The sequence below is a fragment of the Bombina bombina genome, chromosome 5 (assembly GCF_027579735.1).
Source record: "Bombina bombina isolate aBomBom1 chromosome 5, aBomBom1.pri, whole genome shotgun sequence".
Classification (NCBI taxonomy): Eukaryota; Metazoa; Chordata; class Amphibia; order Anura; family Bombinatoridae; genus Bombina; species Bombina bombina.
This window is the reverse complement of record NC_069503.1, coordinates 219,127,249-219,152,881: the sequence shown is the minus strand read 5'-3', so window position 1 is coordinate 219,152,881 and position 25,633 is coordinate 219,127,249.

Sequence of the window (25,633 nt, the reverse complement as noted above, 5' to 3'; positions counted from 1 at the left end):
GGGGCAATAAATAAAAGTGATGAGAACAAGGGATACATCTCTTCTCCACCTTCTTCCCTACCCTAAACCAAAAGGCCGAACTGAAGTCTATCATACAAAATAGTAGCAATACTGAAAGTGTTTAGAGGACGACAGGTTTATGATACTGAATGAAGGTTTTTATCTGCTCCACTGTAACCATTTCACTCTACTCTGCTACTTCTCCCTATTTGCATTATATACTGTATATGTGGTGTTTACTCATGTGCAATCCAATGTTTCTGGGTCAACATTTATATGTATGTGTGTGGCTAATAACTGCATGTTTATCTTAGATTGTACAGATAAATATTTCTTTTAATAAAAAAAATAAAAAGATTCAGCCTTTTGAATATGAAACAAACATAAAATGTGTCTCCTCATTTTAACTGTTTAGATTCCCCTGTTCTTGATAGTGTTTTGTGTGAGCACTTCTTAGTCTTACCCTGAACATGGATTTGCTAATCGCAGCAATATTGTGATTCTTGTCTCTGAATATAAGGATGAGTATTTAGCATAAACATCACAAGCTCCAAAAGACGAGTGATTATCCTCCAAAATATTTGGGATATACAAATTAAATACAATCTGATTTATCTGTATTTCTGTAATCCTTTATATCTTTGCTGAATATATTGGTTAAACTATCAATTAAGATTAAGGATTTTGATACTTCGGCCCATATTTATCAAGGTCTGTCAGACCTGATCCGACAGTGCGGATCAGGTCCGACAGACCTAGCTGAATGCGGCGAGCAAAAACGCTCGCCGTATTCAGCATTGCATAGCTCACAAGAGCTACTGGTGCAACGCCTGGCTAGATTACAAGTGGAGCGCTAATTTATTGCGCACCCGCATACTGGCAAATTTGCCCGTTTGCGGGTGCGCAATAAATAACCAGCCATTACAAGTGGCTGGTTATTGCTACCGTGAGCTTGCAGTAGCAATTAGTACTTATAAAATTAACCAGAGATCAGACCCTTGGTTAATTTTACAAATGTCCACCAAATGCCCCCAAAATACAGTGTAATACACTTTATTAAAAAATAAAGATAGTAGCATCTTTATTTTGTTATAAAATAACTGCAATAAGCAATTATATAGGGTTAAAAGTGGCGGGTGTGAGGTGCTAGGAAAAAAAATGGCGCTAAAAAGTGCCTTTACATTACAGTCTATGGGAACTGTGTGTTCCCTGTAAATATATATGTATATGCTTATATACATATATATTTATGTGTTAATATGTGTATATATAGTCATATGCATATATATTAACAATTTGCTGCCATCGCTGCTCGACTTACCCCCTTCACTGCGCTAGTTCTCAAGCCATGTCTCATGGCAGCCTATGGAAGCACTCTCTCGTGAACGCAATACTTCCTAGCATTGCGAACGCAAGCTCGGGTTCGCATTGCACTCAACTTGTAATACCAGCGCACATTTGCATGCACTGGTAGTACTCAGTGGAGCGCAAATATCGATTTTGTGATATTTAGCCCTAAATATTTTAATTGTAATGTAACTTTAGCACACTACAAAGCGTATATATACCAAAACTGATTGGTTATCACTTGTTGGTGTTGGGATATAAATTGATGCATTACCTACTGCTAATTAAGCATGATTAAAGGGACACTGAACTCAATTTTTTTCTTTTGTGATTCAGATAGAGCATGCAACTTTAAGCAACTTTCTAATTTACTCCTATTATCAAATTTTTATTCGTTCTCTTGTTATCTTTATTTGAAAAAGAAGGCATCTAAGCTTTTTTTTAGGTTCAGCACTCTGGACAGCACTTTTTTTATTGTTGGATGAATTTATCCACCAATCAGCAAGAACAACCCAGGTTTTTCACCAAAAATGGGCCGGCATCTAAACTTACATTCTTGCATTTCAAATAAAGATACCAAGAGAATAAATACAATTTGATAATTGGAGTAAATTAGAAAGTTGCTTAAAATTTCATGCTCTATCTGAATCCTGAAAGAAAAAAATTGGGTTCAGTGTCCCTTTAAGGACTAGGTGTCTGAAACATTGCTTTGTTTGTGACCCACAGTTTGCAATAAAGGTAATTTTATCCTAAAAGTGCTGCTGACTATTGGTATGTGTATCCACCAAAAAACTCATGGGCACTGACAGCAATTTTTACAGGGGTGATAAGAGTAAAGGAAACTCAAAATTAAACTTAAAGGGACACTGAACCCAAAAAATGTATTTTGTGATTCAGATAGAGCCTGCAATTTTAAGCAACTTTCTAATTTACTCCTATTATCAATGTTTCTTCGTTCTCTTGCTATCTTTATATAAAAAAAGAAGGCATATAAGCTTTTTTTCTTGGTTCAGACTCTGGACAGCAGTTTTTGATTGGTGGATGAATTTATCCACCAATCAGCAAGGACAACCTAGGTTGTTCACCAAAAATGGGCTGGCATCTAAACTTTCATTCTTGCATTTCAAATAAAGATTCCAAGAGAATGAAGAAAAATTGATAATAGGAGTAAATTAGAAAGTTGCTTAAAATGTAATGCTCTATATGAATCACATATGAAAACATTTGGGTTCAGTGTCCCTTTAAACGATTCAGATAGACCATGTAATTTTAAAGAAATGTACTTCTGTTATCAAATTTGTTTTGCTCTGTTTGTATCTAATGTTGAAGAGTAGGCTTAGGCGCACTAATGGGAGCTCACTGAACACATCTAGTGAGCCAATGACTAGAAGTATGTATGCGCAGCTGTAATCACCAGCAATCTCCCAGTAGTGCATTGCGGCTCCTAAACCTACCTAGGTATGATCTTCAACAAAAAATACACAAAGAGCAAAGCAGATGTGATAACAGAAGTAAATTGCATGTTCTATCAATAGTTTAATTTTGACTTTACTGTCCCTTAAAAAATAACATCCCGAACAGACTTATATCTCAAAGTGGACAAACCAATATACATAAATGTACAGCAGGGGGGGGGGGGGGGGGTGCAAATATGTGTACAACAAAAACCAAGCACAAATACATAAATATGCACATAAATACATGTACATAATCACATTTATATGAACACACAAATACATAAATATGCACATAAATACATGTACAGAATCACATTTATATGAACACACAAATACATAAATATGCACATAAATACATGTACAGAATCACATTTATATGAACACACAAATACATAAATATGCACATAAATACATGTACAGAATCACATTTATATGAACACACAAATACATAAATATGCACATAAATACATGTACATAATCACATTTATATGAACACACAAATACATAAATATGCACATAAATACATGTACATAATCACATTTATATGAACACACAAATACATAAATAGGCACATAAATACATGTACATAATCACATTTATATGAACACACAAATACATAAATAGGCACATAAATACATGTACATAATCACATTTATATGAACACACAAATACATAAATAGGCACATAAATACATGTACATAATCACATTTATATGAACACACAAATACATAAATAGGCACATAAATACATGTACATAATCACATTTATATGAACACACAAATACATAAATAGGCACATAAATACATGTACATAATCACATTTATATGAACACACAAATACATAAATAGGCACATAAATACATGTACATAATCACATTTATATGAACACACAAATACATAAATAGGCACATAAATACATGTACATAATCACATTTATATGAACACACAAATACATAAATATGCACATAAATACATGTACATAATCACATTTATATGAACACACAAATACATAAATATGCACATAAATACATGTACATAATCACATTTATATGAACACACATATACATAAATATGCACATAAATACATGTACATAATCACATTTATATGAACACACAAATACATAAATATGCACATAAATACATGTACATAATCACATTTATATGAACACACAAATACATAAATATGCACATATATACATAAATATGCACATAAATACATGTACATAATCACATTAATATGAACACACAAATACATAAATATGCACATAAATACATGTACAGAATCACATTTATATGAACACACAAATACATAAATATGCACATAAATACATGTACAGAATCACATTTATATGAACACACAAATACATAAATATGCACATAAATACATGTACAGAATCACATTTATATGAACACACAAATACATAAATATGCACATAAATACATGTACAGAATCACATTTATATGAACACACAAATACATAAATATGCACATAAATACATGTACAGAATCACATTTATATGAACACACAAATACATAAATATGCACATTAATACATGTACAGAATCACATTTATATGAACACACAAATACATAAATATGCACGTAAATACATGTACAGAATCACATTTATATGAACACACAAATACATAAATATGCACGTAAATACATGTACATAATCACATTTATATGAACACACAAATACATAAATAGGCACATAAATACATGTACATAATCACATTTATATGAACACACAAATACATAAATAGGCACATAAATACATGTACATAATCACATTTATATGAACACACAAATACATAAATAGGCACATAAATACATGTACATAATCACATTTATATGAACACACAAATACATAAATAGGCACATAAATACGTGTACATAATCACATTTATATGAACACACAAATACATAAATAGGCACATAAATACGTGTACATAATCACATTTATATGAACACACAAATACATAAATAGGCACATAAATACGTGTACATAATCACATTTATATGAACACACAAATACATAAATAGGCACATAAATACGTGTACATAATCACATTTATATGAACACACAAATACATAAATAGGCACATAAATACGTGTACATAATCACATTTATATGAACACACAAATACATATATAGGCACATAAATACGTGTACATAATCACATTTATATGAACACACAAATACATAAATAGGCACATAAATACGTGTACATAATCACATTTATATGAACACACAAATACATAAATAGGCACATAAATACGTGTACATAATCACATTTATATGAACACACAAATACATAAATAGGCACATAAATACGTGTACATAATCACATTTATATGAACACACAAATACATAAATAGGCACATAAATACGTGTACATAATCACATTTATATGAACACACAAATACATAAATATGCACATAAATACGTGTACATAATCACATTTATATGAACACACAAATACATAAATATGCACATAAATACGTGTACATAATCACATTTATATGAACACACAAACACATAAATATGCACATAAATACATGTACATAATCACATTTATATGAACACACAAACACATAAATATGCACATAAATACATGTACATAATCACATTTATATGAACACACAAACACATAAATATGCACATAAATACATGTACATAATCACATTTATATGAACACACAAACACATAAATATGCACATAAATACATGTACATAATCACATTTATATGAACACACAAACACATAAATATGCACATAAATACATGTACATAATCACATTTATATGAACACACAAACACATAAATATGCACATAAATACATGTACATAATCACATTTATATGAACACACAAACACATAAATATGCACATAAATACATGTACATAATCACATTTATATGAACACACAAACACATAAATATGCACATAAATACATGTACATAATCACATTTATATGAACACACAAACACATAAATATGCACATAAATACATGTACATAATCACATTTATATGAACACACAAACACATAAATATGCACATAAATACATGTACATAATCACATTTATATGAACACACAAACACATAAATATGCACATAAATACATGTACATAATCACATTTATATGAACACACAAACACATAAATATGCACATAAATACATGTACATAATCACATTTATATGAACACACAAACACATAAATATGCACATAAATACATGTACATAATCACATTTATATGAACACACAAACACATAAATATGCACATAAATACATGTACATAATCACATTTATATGAACACACAAACACATAAATATGCACATAAATACATGTACATAATCACATTTATATGAACACACAAACACATAAATATGCACATAAATACATGTACATAATCACATTTATATGAACACACAAACACATAAATATGCACATAAATACATGTACATAATCACATTTATATGAACACACAAACACATAAATATGCACATAAATACATGTACATAATCACATTTATATGAACACACAAACACATAAATATGCACATAAATACATGTACATAATCACATTTATATGAACACACAAACACATAAATATGCACATAAATACATGTACATAATCACATTTATATGAACACACAAACACATAAATATGCACATAAATACATGTACATAATCACATTTATATGAACACACAAACACATAAATATGCACATAAATACATGTACATAATCACATTTATATGAACACACAAACACATAAATATGAACATAAATACATGTACATAATCACATTTATATGAACACACAAACACATAAATATGCACATAAATACATGTACATAATCACATTTATATGAACACACAAACACATAAATATGCACATAAATACATGTACATAATCACATTTATATGAACACACAAACACATAAATATGCACATAAATACATGTACATAATCACATTTATATGAACACACAAACACATAAATATGCACATAAATACATGTACATAATCACATTTATATGAACACACAAACACATAAATATGCACATAAATACATGTACATAATCACATTTATATGAACACACAAACACATAAATATGCACATAAATACATGTACATAATCACATTTATATGAACACACAAACACATAAATATGCACATAAATACATGTACATAATCACATTTATATGAACACACAAACACATAAATATGCACATAAATACATGTACATAATCACATTTATATGAACACACAAACACATAAATATGCACATAAATACATGTACATAATCACATTTATATGAACACACAAACACATAAATATGCACATAAATACATGTACATAATCACATTTATATGAACACACAAACACATAAATATGCACATAAATACATGTACATAATCACATTTATATGAACACACAAACACATAAATATGCACATAAATACATGTACATAATCACATTTATATGAACACACAAACACATAAATATGCACATAAATACATGTACATAATCACATTTATATGAACACACAAACACATAAATATGCACATAAATACATGTACATAATCACATTTATATGAACACACAAACACATAAATATGCACATAAATACATGTACATAATCACATTTATATGAACACACAAACACATAAATATGCACATAAATACATGTACATAATCACATTTATATGAACACACAAACACATAAATATGCACATAAATACATGTACATAATCACATTTATATGAACACACAAACACATAAATATGCACATAAATACATGTACATAATCACATTTATATGAACACACAAACACATAAATATGCACATAAATACATGTACATAATCACATTTATATGAACACACAAACACATAAATATGCACATAAATACATGTACATAATCACATTTATATGAACACACAAACACATAAATATGCACATAAATACATGTACATAATCACATTTATATGAACACACAAACACATAAATATGCACATAAATACATGTACATAATCACATTTATATGAACACACAAACACATAAATATGCACATAAATACATGTACATAATCACATTTATATGAACACACAAACACATAAATATGCACATAAATACATGTACATAATCACATTTATATGAACACACAAACACATAAATATGCACATAAATACATGTACATAATCACATTTATATGAACACACAAACACATAAATATGCACATAAATACATGTACATAATCACATTTATATGAACACACAAATACATAAATATGCACATAAATACATGTACATAATCACATTTATATGAACACACAAATACATAAATATGCACATAAATACATGTACATAATCACATTTATATGAACACACAAATACATAAATATGCACATAAATACATGTACATAATCAAATTTATATGAACACACAAATACATAAACTACTGACAGAATAAAAAAAAACATTCATATATCTAGGACTATCATATATACCCAGAGATCCATAGGTGGCTGTTGTAAGAATTAAACTTTGGCCCATGCAGCTGTTGTTTAATTTCACCTCTTTGGTTTTCATTAGTTTTTGAGAAAGCCAGTGTGCAGAGTAGTCAGAAAAACGGTAGCTTTTTAATAAGTATATTCAGACATTGGTGACCTGGTCTTTAGGTTTGTTAGGTCTGATGTTGTCCCATGGGTTGTAGCTGGTAAGAGATTATTGGGAACATGGTAGACAATAACAAACAAGTCCTGCTTTTCTAATTCCAAAAAAAAAAGGTTTGAGGAGCACCAGTCAGGAAATATTCCAAACACCAACGGATTAAAACTTAGCGTTTATTGGTTTTCAGCATGATAAAAAAGAGAGTTTTTTCGACCTTACATAAAAGTAGCGTCAAAGATCCGGCTAACGCATTTCAGCATTAGCCGTAGTCATGGCATAAGGATTCTGCTTTCCTTTCTTCTATTTGGAAGATGAAAGAAACAAGAGAGGCGCCTGTGTGTACCAGTAGATAACCAAATGATAATTTTCAAAGAGCCCTAAGCAGGGTACTCACATTTGCAAAGAGCACTCAGACAGTGCTATTGGAAACAGGCTGGATGTTTGACAGCAACCCAGCTCACTGATTGCAGAAATAAAATGACATCAAATCTGGAGAAGATAAGACAAAACAGGGTGCTTGTGTGTACCAATCAGTGAGCGGTGTTGCTGTCAAACATCCAGCCTGTTTCTAATAATACTGTCTGAGTGCTCTTTGCAAATGTGAGTAGCCTGATTAGGGCTCTTTGAAAATTATCATTTGGTTATCTACTGGTACACACAGGCGCCTCTCTTGTTTCTTTCATCTTCCAGATTCTTTGACATCCACATGTGAGGAGAGTGCAGCATTACTGGATCTTCGCCATCAGATCAAAACAACAATTGTCTTCACCTATCCTTGGTTGAACTACACAGATCTTATTGGACTTTGTTGTTTGTAAATGGGTTTGTCCATATATAGCATTGGAATATTATATGTATATTTCTATTGTATTGAATTTTGGGTGTTAACAATACTACTAATGGTACTCACATATAACTGTTTTTGTGTGTGTGTATAGTGTGCATGCACATTGGTGTGTGTATGCTTGTGTGTGTATATATATATATATATATATATATATATATATATATATATATATGTGTGTAGATATGTATATACATATATCATTATTTTTTCACATATATGTGTGTGTATATGTGTTGGTAGATGTTTTTGTGTTGATGTGTAGAGCTTACACACTCATTTATCATTGTCCTAATACACTTATTATAGCGCCCCCTATTTAGAGCTAGTTTATATTAGTCTCTTCAACAATCACCTTTCTTCTATTTAAAACTCTTACACATTTCCTATTGGCCAAACAATTTGACACACCTTCTCTGCTATTGATCACTACTGTCAACTATGCACTTATATTCACTACACCCATCTGTGTTTTTTCTACTTGTCTGTAGCTTGATTATATCCTGTTCTGTCTTTATTTTGGATATAAAGTTCTCCATGTCTAACACTATCTGTCACTTACTCTCCTTTAATCAGTACAAACAAGCTGTCAATGACTAAACTAAAACACTAAGGGGCTGATCACAATCCTTTAGAGAAGCTACAGAAAATCCCCTTTAACGTCTATGGGAAGTTTTGTGGATATATATTTTGATACACTTTCTACAGTATTGTGATTGACCCCTAAATCCTCATGACTAAAACATGAGGCAGAGTTGAAGGACTTGATCTCCTCAAAGAAGATAGACGAGAATGTGCTCACTCCTTCTGATCTCATGGGGGGGGGGGGAAGCATCTGCTGAAAAAATATCCTTTCTTCCAATCTGCCACTATCCATTAAAGTGATGATAAATTCTAGCATTTCAAAAACACTAGGATTTACCATAACTACAAATAAAGGCAACCTTTATTCATCAGTTTAAAAAACAAAATAATAAATAGGAACCTTTAATTCTTTCATGAGCTAGTGACGTATGGGATATACAATCCTACCAGGAGGGGCAAAGTTTCCCAAATCTCAAAATGCCTACAAATACACCCCTCACCACACCCACAATTCTGTTTTACAAACTTTGCCTCCTATGGAGGTGGTAAAGTAAGTTTGTGCTAAGATTTCTATGTTGATATGCGCTTCTCAGCATTTTGAAGCCCATTTCCTCTCAGAGTACAGCGAATGTCAGAGGGATGTGAAGGGAGTATCACCTATTAAATGCAATGGTTTTCCTCACGGGGATCTATTTCATAGGTTCTCTGTTATCGGTCCTAGAGATTCATCTCCTACCTCCCTTTTCAGATTGACGATATACTCTCATATTCCATTACCTCTACTGATAACTGTTTCAGTACTAGTTTGGCTATCTGCTATATATGTGGATGGGTGTCTTCAGGTAAGTATGTTTTCATTACTTAAGACACTCTCAGCTATGGTTTGGCACTTTATGTATTTATATAAAGTTCTAAATATATGTATTGTACTTATATTTGCCATTATTCAGGTTTCAGTATATTTCCTTTTGCAGACTGTCAGTTTCATATCTGGGAAATGCATTTTTTAGAAATGTATTTCTTACCTGGGGTGTAGTCTTTTTTCAATTGACTGTCATTTTTCAAATTCGCGGGCATAAATTAGGCTCACAAGGGTGCAAAATGCTAAAGTTTATTGCGTCATTCTTGGCGCGAGATTTTTTTTGCGTGAAGTTACGTTCGTTGGTGCAAATTCGTCATTTCCGGCGTCTTAGTTGACGCCAGGTCCTTTGTCAGAGGGCTATTCTGTTTGAATTTTTTCACATTCCTGAAAATGCCATATAAGGAAATTAATATTTTTGCTTTATATGTTTTTTTCTCTTACATTTGCAAGATGTCTCAATCTGATCCTGTCTCAGAATTCACTGTTGGATCCCTGCTGCCTGATAACAGTTCTACTAAAGCTAAGTGCATTTGTTGTAAACTTGTGGTGATAATATCTCCAGCTGTGGTTTGTAATAGTTGTCATGATGTATCCATGAGTAGTAGTTCATTACCTGTTGCTGTTCCTTCAACATCTAATGCACAAGATATACCTGTAAATTTAAAATAATTTATTTCTGATTCTATTCAGAAGGCTTTGTCTGCCATTTCGCCTTCTAATAAACCTAAAAGGTCTTTTAAAACTTCTCATAAGGTTGATGAAATTTTAAATGACCAGCAACATACTAAATTATCCTTCTCTGATGAGGATCTATCTGATTCAGAGGATCCTGCCTCAGATATTGACACTGATAAATCCTCTTATTTATTTAAATTGGGGTATATTCGTTCTTTGTTAAAAGAAGTGTTGATTACATTGGATATGGGGGAAGCTAGTCCTCTTGATATTAAAATTAGTTAACGTTTAAATTCTGTTTATGAACCTCCTGTGGTTATTCCAGAGGTTTTTCCAGTTCCTGATGCTATTTCTGATATGATTTCTAAGGAATGGAATAAACCTGGTACTTCTTTTATTCCTTCTTCAAGGTTTAAAAAATTGTATCCTTTGCCAGAAGTTAGATTGGAGTTTTGGGAAAAGATCCCCAAAGTTGATGGGGCTATCTCTACTCTTGCTAAACGTACTACTATTCCTACGGAAGATAGTACTTCTTTTAAAGATCCTTTAGATAGGAAACTTGAATCTTATCTAAGGAAAGCTTATTTATATTCAGGTCATCTTCTTAGGCCTGCAATTTCTTTGGCTGATGTTGCAGCTGCTTCAACTTTTTGGTTGGATTCTTTAGCGCAACAAGTATCGCATCATGATTTGTCTAGCATTGTTAAGTTGATTCAACATGCTAATAATTTCATTTGTGATGACATTTTTGATATTATCAAAATTGATGTTAAATCTATGTCTTTAGCTATTTTAGCTAGAAGAGCTTTGTGGCTCAAATCTTGCTGATATGACTTCTAAGTCCAGATTGCTATCTCTTTCTTTCCAAGGTAATAAATTATTTGGTTCTCAGTTGGATTCAATAATTTCAACTGTTACTGGGGGAAGGGAGTTTTTTTGCCTCAGGATAAAAAACCTAAGGGCAAATCTAAAGCTTTTAACCGTTTTCGTTCCTTTCGACAAAATAAGGAACAGAAACCTAATCCTTCCCCCAAGGAATCTGCTTCCAATTGGAAGCCTTCTTCAAATTGGAATAAATCCAAGCCATTTAAGAGATCAAAACCAGCCCCCAAATCCGCATGAAGGTGCAGCCCTCATTCCAGCTCAGCTGATAGGGGGCAGATTAAAAATTATGTTGATGTTTGGATCAATTCGGTCCAAAAACATTGGATTCAGAGTATTGTCTCTCAGGGGTACAGAATAGGATTCAGAGTAAGACCGCCTGTGAGAAGATTTTTTCTCTCATGCATTCCGATAAACCCAGTAAAGGCTCAGGCTTTTCTGAAGTGTGTTTCAGACCTGGAGTTTTCAGGGGAAATCATGCCAGTTCCGTTTCAGGAATAGGGTCTGGGGTTTTATTCAAATCTATTCATTGTCCCAAAGAAAAAAAATTCATTCAGACCAGTTTTGGATCTAAAGATTTTGAATCGTTATGTAAGAGTACCAACTTTCAAAATGGTGACTATAAGGACTATTCTGCCTTTTGTTCAGCAAGGGCATTATATGTCCACAATAGACTTACAGGATGCATATCTTCATATTCCGATTCATCCAGATCACTATCATTTCCTGAGATTCTCTTTTCTAGACAAGCATTACCAATTTGTTGCTCTTCCTTTTGGCCTAGTGACAGCTCCAAGAATCTTTTCAAAGGTTCTAGGCGCCCTACTATCTGTAATCAGAGAGCGGGGTATTGCGGTATTTCCTTATTTGGACAATATCTTGGTACTCGCTCAGTCTTTACGTTCTGCAGAATCTCACGTGAATCAACTAGTGTTGTTTCTTCGAAGACATGGTTGGAGGATCAATTTACCAAAAGGTTCTTCGATTCCTCAAGGGTAACCTTTTTAGGTTTCCATATAGATTCAGTGTCCATGACTTTGTCTCTAACAGACAAGAGACATTTGAAACTGGTTGCAGCCTGTCGGAACCTTCAGTCTCAGTCATTCCCTTCAGTAGCTATGTGCATGGAAGTTTTAGGTCTCATGACGGCAGCATCGGACGCGATCCCCTTTGCTCGTTTTCATATGAGACCTCTCCAGCTTTGTATGCTGAACCAATGGTGCAGGGATTATACAAGGATATCACAATTAATATCCTTAAATCCCAATGTTCGACTTTCTCTAACTTGGTGGTTAGATCACCATTGTATAATTCTAGGGGCCTCATTCGTTCGTCCAGCTTGGACTGTGATCACAACAGATGCGAGTATTTCACGTTGGGGAGCTGTTTGGGGATCTCTGACAGCACAAGGAGTTTGGAAATCTCAAGAGGCGAGATTACCAATCAATATTTTGGAACTCCTTGCGATTCTCAAGGCTCTTCAATTTTGGCCTCTGTTGAAGAGAGAACCGTTCATTTGTTTTCAGACAGACAATGTCACAACTGTGGCATATGTCAATCATCAGGGTGGGACTCACAGTCCTCAAGCTATGAAAGAAGTATCTCGGATACTTGTTTGGGCGGAATCCAGCTCCTGTCTAATTTCTGCGGTTCATATCCCAGGTATAGACAATTGGGAAGCGGATTACCTCAGTTGTCAGACTTTACATCTGGGAGAATGATCTCTCCACCCAGATGTGTTTTCTCAGATTGTTCAGATGTGGGGGCTTCCAGAAATAGATCTGATGGCTTCTCATCTAAACAAAAAACTTCCCAGGTACCTGTCCAGGTCCAGGGATCCTTAGGCGGAAGCAATGGATGCATGACACTTCCTTGGTGTTATCAACCTGCTTATATTTTCTTGCCTCTAGTTCTTATTCCAAGAGTGATCTCCAAGATCATCATGGAGCAATCGTTTGTGCTGATGGTAGCTCCAGCATGGCCTCACAGGTTTTGGTATGCGGATCTTGTTTGGATGTCCAGTTGCCAACCTTGGCCACTTCCACTAAGGTCAGACCTTCTATCTCAAGGTCCGTTTTTCCATCAGGATCTCAAATCATTAAATTTGAAGGTATGGAGATTGAACGCTTAGTGCTTAGTCATAGAGGTTTCTCTGACTCAGTGATTAATACTATGTTGCAGGCTCGTAAATCTGTTTCTAGAAAGATTTATTATCGAGTTTGGAAGACTTACATTTCATGGTGTTCTTCTCATAAATTCTCTTTGCATTCTTTTAGAATTCCTAGAATTTTACAGTTTCTTCAGGATGGTTTGGATAAAGGTTTGTCTGCAAGTTCCTTGAAAGGACAAATCTCTGCTTTTTCTGTTTTATTTCATAGAAAGATTGCTAAACTTCCTGATATTCATTGTTTTGTGCAGGCTTTGGTTCGTATCAAGCCTGTCGTTAAATCAATCTCTCCTCCTTGGAGTCTTAATTTAGTTTTGAAAGCTTTACAGGCTTCTTCGTTTAAGCCTATGCATTCTTTGGACATTAAACTACTTTCTTGGAAAGTGTTGTTTCTTTTGGCTATCTCTTCTGCTAGAATAGTTTCTGAATTATCTGCTCTTTCTTGTGAGTCTCCTTTTCTGATTTTTCATCAGGATAAGGCAGTTTTGCGGACTTCATTTAAATTCTTACCTAAGGTTGTGAATTCTAACATTAATAGAGAAATTGTTGTCCCTTCCTTGTGTCCTAATCCTAAAAATTATTTGGAGATATCCTTCCATTCTTTGGATGTGGTAAAAACTTGGAAATATTATGTTGAAGCTACTAAAGATTTTAGAAAGACTTCTAGTCTATTTGTGATATTTTCTGGTTCTAGGAAAAGTCAGAAGGCTTCTGCTGTTTCCTTGGTTTCGTGGTTAAAGTTTTTGATTCATCTAGATTATTTGAAGTCAGGTCAAGCCCCGCCTCAGAGAATTACAGCTCATTCTACTAGATCAGTCTCTACTTTGTGGGCTTGTAAGAATGAAGCTTCAGTTGATCAGATTTGCAAATCAGCAACTTGGTCTTCTTTGCATACATTTACTAAATTCTACCATTTTATGTATTTGCTTCTTCGGAAGCAGTTTTTGGTAGAAAAGTTCTTCAGGCAGCTGTTTCAGTTTGATTCTTCTGCTTTTGATTTGTTTTTTTTCCTTTTATTTATGAGAATAAACTTATATTTTGGGTTGTGGATTAACTTTTTCAGCGAAAAATGGCTGTTTTTATTTTTTCCCTCCCTCTCTAGTGACTCTTGCGGAGAGTTTCACATCTTGGGTATTGCTATCCCATACGTCACTAGCTCATGGATTCTTGCCAATTACATGAAAGAAAACATAATTTATTTAAGAACTTACCTGATAAATTCATTTCTTTCATATTGGCAAGAGTCCATGAGGTCCACCCCCTTTTTTATGGTGGTTATGATTTTTTTGTATAAAGCACAATTATTTCAAAATTCCTTTGTTGATGCTTTTTACTCCTTTCTTTATCACCCCACTACTTGGCTATTCGTTAAACTGAATTGTGGGTGTGGTGAGGGGTGTATCTGTAGGCATTTTGAGGTTTTGGAAACTTTGCCCCTCCTGGTAGGATTGTATATCCCACACCCATACGTCACTAGCTCATGGACTCTTGCCAATATGAAAGAAATTTATTTATCAGGTAAGTTCTTACATAAATTATCTTTTTGCTGCGGCTTCAGCACTAACTTAAGCACCTCTGGCCTTCCACTAGAATTGTGAAACGCTAGAATTTACCATCACTTTAAGGGGGTCCTGTTGTGACATCATTGCTGAATCATTATGCTTGACCCAAGGATATTATTGCAGCAGATCACTGCACATCACAATGAAACAGATGTGTCTATACGCTGCAGCATCCCTCACCTACTATACTGATAAAGACTGCCTCCTGGAGATGTCTAGAAAGGGGTAAGAACTAGGGGAATGTAATATACTATATAAAAAGACTATACTTTTTGCAGGCTAGAAGTTTATGTATATATGTATGTTTAGATACATTTTGAACAAATGTGTCAAACCTTACAGACATTTTACTGTTTGTATGTTTTTTAGTAAAATATCTTTATTGATTTTAAAACAACAAATGAAGATAAACAAATGTCATTCTAAAGGAAAATAGCACAACATATTAAAAAGTAAAGGTGAAAGTAGGTGATAGAACAAAACAACTCAGTGCTAAAATAGAATAGGAAAAATTACACAATAAGCTGACGCTAATACCATTAAAGATGAAAACCAAAATAATAATTTTGGGGATTAGATATGAGAAAGATACAACAGATAAATAGTGAGGTCACTCCTGCCCAAACCGGATGGTATAAATAATAGTAAACACATCTGTAGAGGAGGAAAATGGAAGCTACAGTATATAAAAAACCTAGACTGATACCCAGTTCCAGTTGAACACTAGATAAAAACGTAAAAAAATCCTGCTTTTCAGCTTTAACCCCTTAAGGACCGGGCATTTCAGACAAAAACTTCCCCAAAAGACCAGAGCATTTTTAGCATTTTTGCCATCACTAAATTTAAACAGAGAGACTTTTTTATATTTACTTATCAAAACTATATATATATATATATATATATATATAAAAAGTTCATAGGTACATGCACTCTCACCAACCGTTCAACTGCCAGGGTGCTCTCAGGGAATCAATAGAAATATGCAAAAAGGTAATAAAGTACTCTCTGGACTTCAGACTTCAAAGGTGATGAAATTTAATAAATGTATGTGACGTTTCGGGACACACACGTCCCTTCCTCTGACAAGTGAAGACTACAAACAAACAGACTTATAAAGGCATACAAAACCCTCCCCAATTGAACCTCCAATCACTGGAGAACGTGTGCAAAATCTAGGTCAAAACCAATAAGTGTTAATGTATATTCAAAATATTCTTATGTGTGCATTCTTAAAAAAGTGAAATATAATAATAAACTGTTTGTCCAACAGCAAAATCCTAAGTAAAATATCAATTTGTAAATTAAAAAGCTTTAAAAATGCCCCAATGTCCTCATATAATGCTACCTTGCAAACTGCATTTATTGTTAAAATAAAATTGCAGTTTATTATTATCTTTCACTTTTTTAAGAATGCACACATAAGAATATTTTGAATATACATTAACACTTATTGGTTTTGACCTAGATTTTGCACACGTTCTCCAGTGATTGGAGGTTCAATTGGGGAGGGTTTTGTATGCCTTTATAAGTCTGTTTGTTTGTAGTCTTCACTTGTCAGAGGAAGGGACGTGTGTGTCCCGAAACGTCACATACATTTATTAAATTTCATCACCTTTGAAGTCTGAAGTCCAGAGAGTGCTTTATTACCTTTTTGCATATATATATATATATATATATATATATATTTCAAGTAATGGTGTAAGTGCACTCTCACCAACTTATGCAACTTGTCAGGGTGCTGTAAGATAATAGATAAACTGTAGCAAAGAAGCACTCACTGAACGATTACCAACTGTGACAAAAGACTTTATTCAAACGAGTGACGTTTTCGGGACAATAGCAGTCCCTTCCCTTGACAAGCTAACAATGTGAAAAAGCAGGCCTTAAATAGGCTCCAAAAGTACCCCTCCCCATAAGTGTGACCAATCAGCGGTCAAGGTAACAAAACCTATCTTACCCAGTAACAAATAGTAATCGATATTACAATAGTGCAAAACAAGTTAATCAAGTGAGTTAAAACATAGGACCCCGTGTTGCTAATAGAGTGGGGGGAATAATCACAGTCCAACCCTATCTAATCAGTTGCTAAACGACTATAAACAAAGTAAAAAACGACGAAAAAAAACGAAGTAAAAGAACAATATAATGTGAGGATCGTAATCCAACCAATCAGTGTGATCCCAGTCATGTAGATCGTAATTCCACCAATGGGCAGTCATCAGACTTGTGGGAATTATAATAGTACCAATCAGCCAGCCTAATAGCATTCTGTATCAGAAGCGTCATACCTCTACGCTTTCCAGATACGCCCACACTGTCACTGACAATGCCTGTTGCCTATAGCAACACAGCAAAAAACATTTTGCCTAAAATCGGACCAGATCACTGCTTGTCAGTCATGGACAGATGCGGCGATACGCTCGCCATAGAAATCACAGCGGCTTTCCTTCAGAGTTATTGTTAGTATTACCCATATCTGATAACAAAGGCGTTACACAGCCAAACTAATGCTGTTAAAGAAGATGGCGAGATCTGACCAATCAGCAGTATGTCCACACTCCCATGGGCGTAACAAGACCATCGCTATGTTATTGTCCGCCTCTATGACTCTATATCAGAGATGATGGGCTAACCTATTAAGGATAATCACACTCATCTAAAAGTGACAAGCAGTTTCCATCCAGGACCACACACATAGACGGACAATGGCGAACATGGCTATATTCGTGTAACATTACCAATAAGTATTAGTTGTTTATTTCATAACAACAAACTGTGATTCTAATACCTATAATACCTATCTGTTTCTACGGTCGCTGCATGCAGACACCTATTCTGTGCATCAAACAACATCCTAAAAGTAAAGTCTAAACAGACAAATAAACCTATATATATATATATAAAGGAAAACCTGTATGCATAAAACCTATATGTATAAAACAACATATAAGCTATTCCATATCCATAGTGAATAATAACGAAAAAGTGAGATGTATATCACTGTCGGTTCCTTGTAAGGGCACCGCAGGCTTATCATCTAACCATAATTGTGGCACCGATTATGGGTTTGGTGTGAGGTAGACCACCCAAGCTAAAAAGCAACACGGGGTATACACAAAGTGAATACAATTAAAATTAAGATAATGTTAAAATTAATTCGTCCATATAATGGACACAATAATATCAACATGATGTTAAGAGAGCCACCTATGGATATTACATAGGGGCAATATAGGACAGAGAAATCAGCATTGTCTTCGGTTACATTGTGCTTTTAAATCAGTCAACTGTATTCAGGGTCTGGAAAAATAAATAAAATTGAAATTAAAAATAAGATAAAAAATCAAATAAATAAATAAATAAAAAAAATTAAAATAAAAATAAGAATAATAATAGATAATAATAATAAAATGAAATAAATAAATCAATAAATAAATCAAATAAATAAATAAAGAAAATAAAATGAAATAAAATAAACTAAATAAATAAAAATTAAAATTAAAAATAAAATAAACTAAAATAAACAAAAATAATAAATGTAAAAAATAAATGTTGATAAAGATGAATAAGATATAAAAGACAAGAGAAAAAAGGGGGAAGAAACTGAAGAAGAAGAAAAAAGGCAGTAGTAGATTAGACAGAAACAGCCACCATACCGAAAATGAAACCACATTAAGTAAAAATACGAAGGAATCAAGAAGTCAAGTTAGAAAAGAAAGAGAAATAGAGAAAGAATGAAGACTAAGGACTAATGGATGATGAGCTCTCATTGAAATGGACATCAATATTCATATAGCCTGGGTCTCAGCGTTCATAGATAACATTGCCAACATAGATATGTTTTATTTCATTTTATTTTCTTTATTCTATTTATTTGATTTATTTATTGATTTATTTATTTATTTCATTTTATTATTATTATCTATTATTATTCTTATTTTTATTTTAAATTTTTTTATTTATTTATTTATTTGATTTTTTATCTTATTTTTTATTTTTAATTTTAATTTCAATTTTATTTATTTTTCCAGACCCTGAATACAGTTGACTGATTTAAAAGCACAATGTAACCGAAGACAATGCTGATTTCTCTGTCCTATATTGCCCCTATGTATATCCATAGGTGGCTCTCTTAACATCATGTTTGATATATTGTGTCCATTATTATGGACGAATTAATTTTAACCATTATCTTAATTTTAATTGTATTCACTTTGTGTATACCCCGTGTTGCTTTTTAGCTTGGGTGGTCTACCTCACACCAAACCCATAATCGGTGCCACAATTATGGTTAGATGATAAGCCTGCGGTGCCCTTACAAGGAACCGACAGTGATATACATCCTCACTTTTTCGTTATTATTCACTATGGATATGGAATAGCTTATATGTTGTTTTTATACATATAGGTTTATGCATACAGCGTTTTCCTTTATATATATATAAATAGTTTATTTGTCTGTTTAGACATTTACTTTTAGGATGTTGTTTGATGCACAGAATAGGTGTCTGGCATGCAGCGACCGTAGAAACAGATAGGTATTAGAATCACAGATTTGTTGTTATGAAATAAACAACTAATACTTATTGGTAATGTTACACGAATATAGCCATGTTCGCCATTGTCCGTCTATGTGTGTGGTCCTGGATGGAAACTGCTTGTCACTTTTAGATGAGTGTGATTATCTTAATAGGTTAGCCCATCATCTCTGATACTTAGAGTCATAGAGGCGGACAATAACATAGCGATGGTCTTGTTTACGCCCCATGGTGGGTGTGGGACATACTGCTGATTGGTCAGATCTCCGCCATCTCTTTAACAGCATTAGTTTTGGCTTGTGTAACGCCTTTGTTATCAGATATGGGTAATACTAACAATAACTCTGAAGGAAAGAGGCTCGCTGTGATTTCTATGGCGAGCGTATCGCCGCAATCTGTCATGACCTGACAAGCAGTGATCTGGTCCGATTTAGCAAAATGTTTTTTGCTGTGTTGCTATAGGCAACAGGCAGTGTCAGTGACAGGGTGGGCGTATCTGGGAAAGCGTAGAGGTATGACGCTTCTGATACAGAATGCTATTAGGCTGCTGATTGGTACTATTATAATTCCCACAAGTCTGATGACTGCCCATTGGGGTGGAATACGATCTACATGACTGGATCACACTGATTGGTTGGATTACGATCCTCACATTTATTGTTCTTTTACTTCGTTTTTTACTTCGTTTTTTTTACTTTGTTTATAGTCGTTTAGCAACTGATTAGATAGGGTTGGACTGTGATTATTCCCCCCACTCTATTAGCAACAACGGGGTCCTATGTTTTAACTCACTTTGATTAACCTTTGTTTTGCACTATTGTAATATCGATTACTATTTGTTACTCGGGTAAGATAGGTTTTGTTACCTTGACCGTGATTGGTCCACACTTATGGGGAGGGTTACTTTTGGAGCCTATTTAAGGCCTGCTTTTTCACATTGTTGCTTGTCAGAGGAAGGTGACTGCTATTGTCCCGAAACGTCACTCGTTTGAATTAAAGTCTTTTGTCACAGTTGGAATCGTTCAGTGAGTGCTTCTTTGCTACAGTTTATATATATATATATATATAGATTTAGTAGACAACCCAAAGTATTGATATAGGTCCATTTTGGTATATTTCATGCCACCATATCACCGCCAAATGCGATCTAATAAAAAAAACGTTAACTTTTCACAATTTTAGGTTTCTCACTGAAATTATTTACAAACAGCTTGTGCAATCAAGACACAAATGGTTGTAAATGCTTCTCTGGGATCCCCTTTGTTTAGAAATAGCAGACATATATGGCTTTGCCATTGCTTTTTGGTAATTAGAAGGCTGCTAAATGCCGCTGCGCACCACACTTGTATTATGCCCAACAGTAAAGGGGTTAAATAGGTAGCTTGTAGGGTTAATTTTAGCTTTAGTGTAGAGATCAGCCTCCCACCTGACACATCCTACCCCCCTGACCCCTCTCAAACAGCTCTCTTCCCTCCACCACCCCCAAAGGTCATCGCCATCTTAAGTACTTGCAGAAAGTCTGCCAGTACTAAAATAAAAGTTTTTTTTTTTTTAATATAGGTTTTGCAGTGTAGGATCCTTCCTTACCCCCCCCAACCTCCCTGACCCCCCCCCCCCCCAAACAGCTCTCTAACCCTTCCCCTCTACATATTTGCCGCCATCTTAGGGACTGGCAGCTGTCTGCCAGTACCCAGTTTGGTGTAAATAGGCCAATTAAAAAATACCCATTTTTCTGTATTGTAGCTGCCCCCCCTCTCAATACCCTACCCCCTCCCAGATCAACTTCCCACCCTCTTATCCCATCCCTCAGTATTATAACCAAGATTCCCCCTCTCAGTGTTTTTTTTCCTAACCGGCGTGCGCAACTCCCGCCCCCTCCAGCGATGGGCCGCCCACCCACCTCCTTCCTTATTCTCCCACCCACCAACGATCGGCACCACCATTGCCCAATGCAGAGAGGGCCACAGAGTGGCCCTCTCTGCATCAGTAACTCTGCCTGTCTATTTCTGCACTGCCCCACTTGTGGGGCATGCAGAAATAGCGTGATCCTGCTATTTTTAGCAAGATCACGGCAGAGAGAGAGGCCCAGGAAACGGCACTGGTCGTTAAGGGGTTAAAGGGATACTGAACCCTTCTTTTTTTCTTTCATGATTCAGATAGAGCATGCAATTTTAAACAACTTTCTAATTTACTCCTATTATCATTTTTTTGTTTTCTTGGTATATTTATTTGAAAAATCAGGAATGTGAACTTATGAACCGGCCCGTCTTTGGTTCAGCACTTGGGTAGAGCTTGCCGATTGGTGGCTAAATGTAACATTTGTACATAGTTCTAGCTATATACAAAAATACCATCAGATATATGTAGAAATATTTAAGAATAAATAGAACATATTATGCTATGTGCAAAACAGAATGTGAAATATTCATATTTTCATATTGTGTTTTTGTTTGTTTTTTGTAATTCATTGACTTCTACGTGAATGCGTACTACATACTGCAAAAGTTCGGCTTTTTGCACTTGTCAGGTTATCGTGCTAACGAAAACAATTTACTTTCAACTCATAATACACGTGCAATACGACGCGAGCGAAAAGTTTACTTCAGCGCAATAGGGGGTTAATTAGCGCCCCACTTGCAATCTGGCCCATATAGCTTGTCCCTTTCAAGCAATAAACTCAATCTGTTCCTCCGTACATTTTAAACACAGCATCTGACTTGTTAATGACTATCTCTAAAGAGACTTTCATTAGAATATAACCCCCCATGTAAGGCGTAAAAACAAAACCCTCATGAATGACAAGAACCACAGTGTCCCGGAAAAGGGCGGCTCAGGACAAAATACTTTTCCCTTTCCCGGAATCTGAAAAAAAATAACGGGACGTTGCAGTAAGGGCGCGAGTGCGTGAGACAATGATTACTTTCAAATTGTGCGGCTGTCAAGTGAGACGTTATTAGGAGTTGACGCATAGCCAACCAGTAACCGCCGCTCACTGGATTCCCTCCCTTAACGTGACGTGACTAAGAACGTGTCTTCTCTGTTCCCTATGCCCGTGACGAAGCCGACTACGTAAGCAAATAGCTCAGCGAGACCTCCTGGCTACCGGGGTGAGTCTCGTACACACGTAAAGGAAGTGTCTCTGCTTATTGCTAGCGATTATCATCTGTGCCGCAAGGGAGCGCTGTGATACCAGGGAATGAATGTGTAGGTTTTGTAACAGAAATCCCGTCCTGTGTTGTTCGCTGCTCGTTGGCAAATTTTTGGTTTGTACTAATTTTTGTATAAAACTATATATTGCACGAGCGCATGATAAATGTGTGGATCATCGAATACACCCCATAATTTCCTTATCTTGGGTGAACAGATTAACTACATGTGAACACTGTTTGACCGTTATTATAAATCTGATAAAATATTGCAGTCCAAATACATTTAGAAGATACCTGTAGTTTGCATAAATATAAAAAAATGGCAAATCCTGCTGCGTGCTGAATACATAAAACACTTCTGAGTGTAATTTCTACACTTTACATGATGGAACCCGGTGTTGTGTCACATTTGGTGATCATCAGAATGTGGAATCGGCAATTTCCGGAAACCCGCCCACACATCTCTAACCCGCCCACACATCTCTGCTAAACTAATACACATTATCCTAACGTACGCCCAGGCAACCTCCCACTTCTAGTACTACACACCACGATACCTCCCCACTCCTCAAAAATGCCAGCTACGATCTCTACTAACTAGCTAATAATACACAGGCTACCTCCAACTTCTCTCTCTTCCAAAATGACAGCTACGTTGGGACCGATGAGCTGTCACACGATGAGCTGTCACATTTACTATGTTGTCAACATAGTATTTGTGACAGCTTGTCACGTACGAGCCATGTTATTTAGTATTCTTATATAAATTACATATTTAAGTATATCACCATACTTATTGTGTTTATATACACAGTGTGTTTTTTACTATAAAGTGTAGTTATATTGCAGCGTTTATTAGTCACTATTTACAGAGCATATCTATATATGTCACATATACTCATTGTGCTCATATATATGGCAGTGTATATTAGTGACTATTAAAAGTGCATATGTATATATGTCACCTATACCTGTGTTCATATACATTAATTCCCTATTAACCCATTACATGAATAAACCTTTATCTTATTTTTATGTATGTAAACTATATACACGTGTATGTGTATAGTATACTAAATTCACACACCACACACACATTAAATATATCGTATTATATTATATATATATATAGATATATATATATTTGTACTAATATATTAACCCTTACTTAACTTTAATAAACAATATCTTATTTTATACATCAATATCTTATTTTATACATTATATATATAATATATAAAACCCTTACTTAACTTTAATAAAACAATATCTTATTTTATACATCAATATCTTATTTTATACATTATAGATATATATATATATATATACTATATATATATATATATATATATATTGTACAAACATATGAACCCTTAAATTACTTTAATACTTGTGTGTGTGCTGTGTGTGTGTGTGTGTGTATATATATATATATATATATATATATATATATATATAATATATATATATATATATATTGTTTCTATATATAAAATAAGATATAGTATATTAAAGTAAAGTATCGGGTTAATATAATATCTACACTATATGGATAGATAGATAGATAGATAGATAGGAGGTTTTTAGGTAATTATTCCCATGTATAAAAATAATTGAAAGTTTATAAAAGTAAAAGTAAAGTAATGGTTAATATGTTAGATACACTACAGTATATATATAAATATATATATATGGTTTATAGGGTATAAAATATATATATCTGTATTAAAGTAAAGTAAGGGTTAATCTATTAGGAATATAATATATTAGAATGTATATTATAAGAGATGTTTATTACAAGTATATCTATCTATCTATCTATCTATCTATTATATATATAAGATATATATATATTTATATGTTATATATGAATATATAAATATATATGGGGTT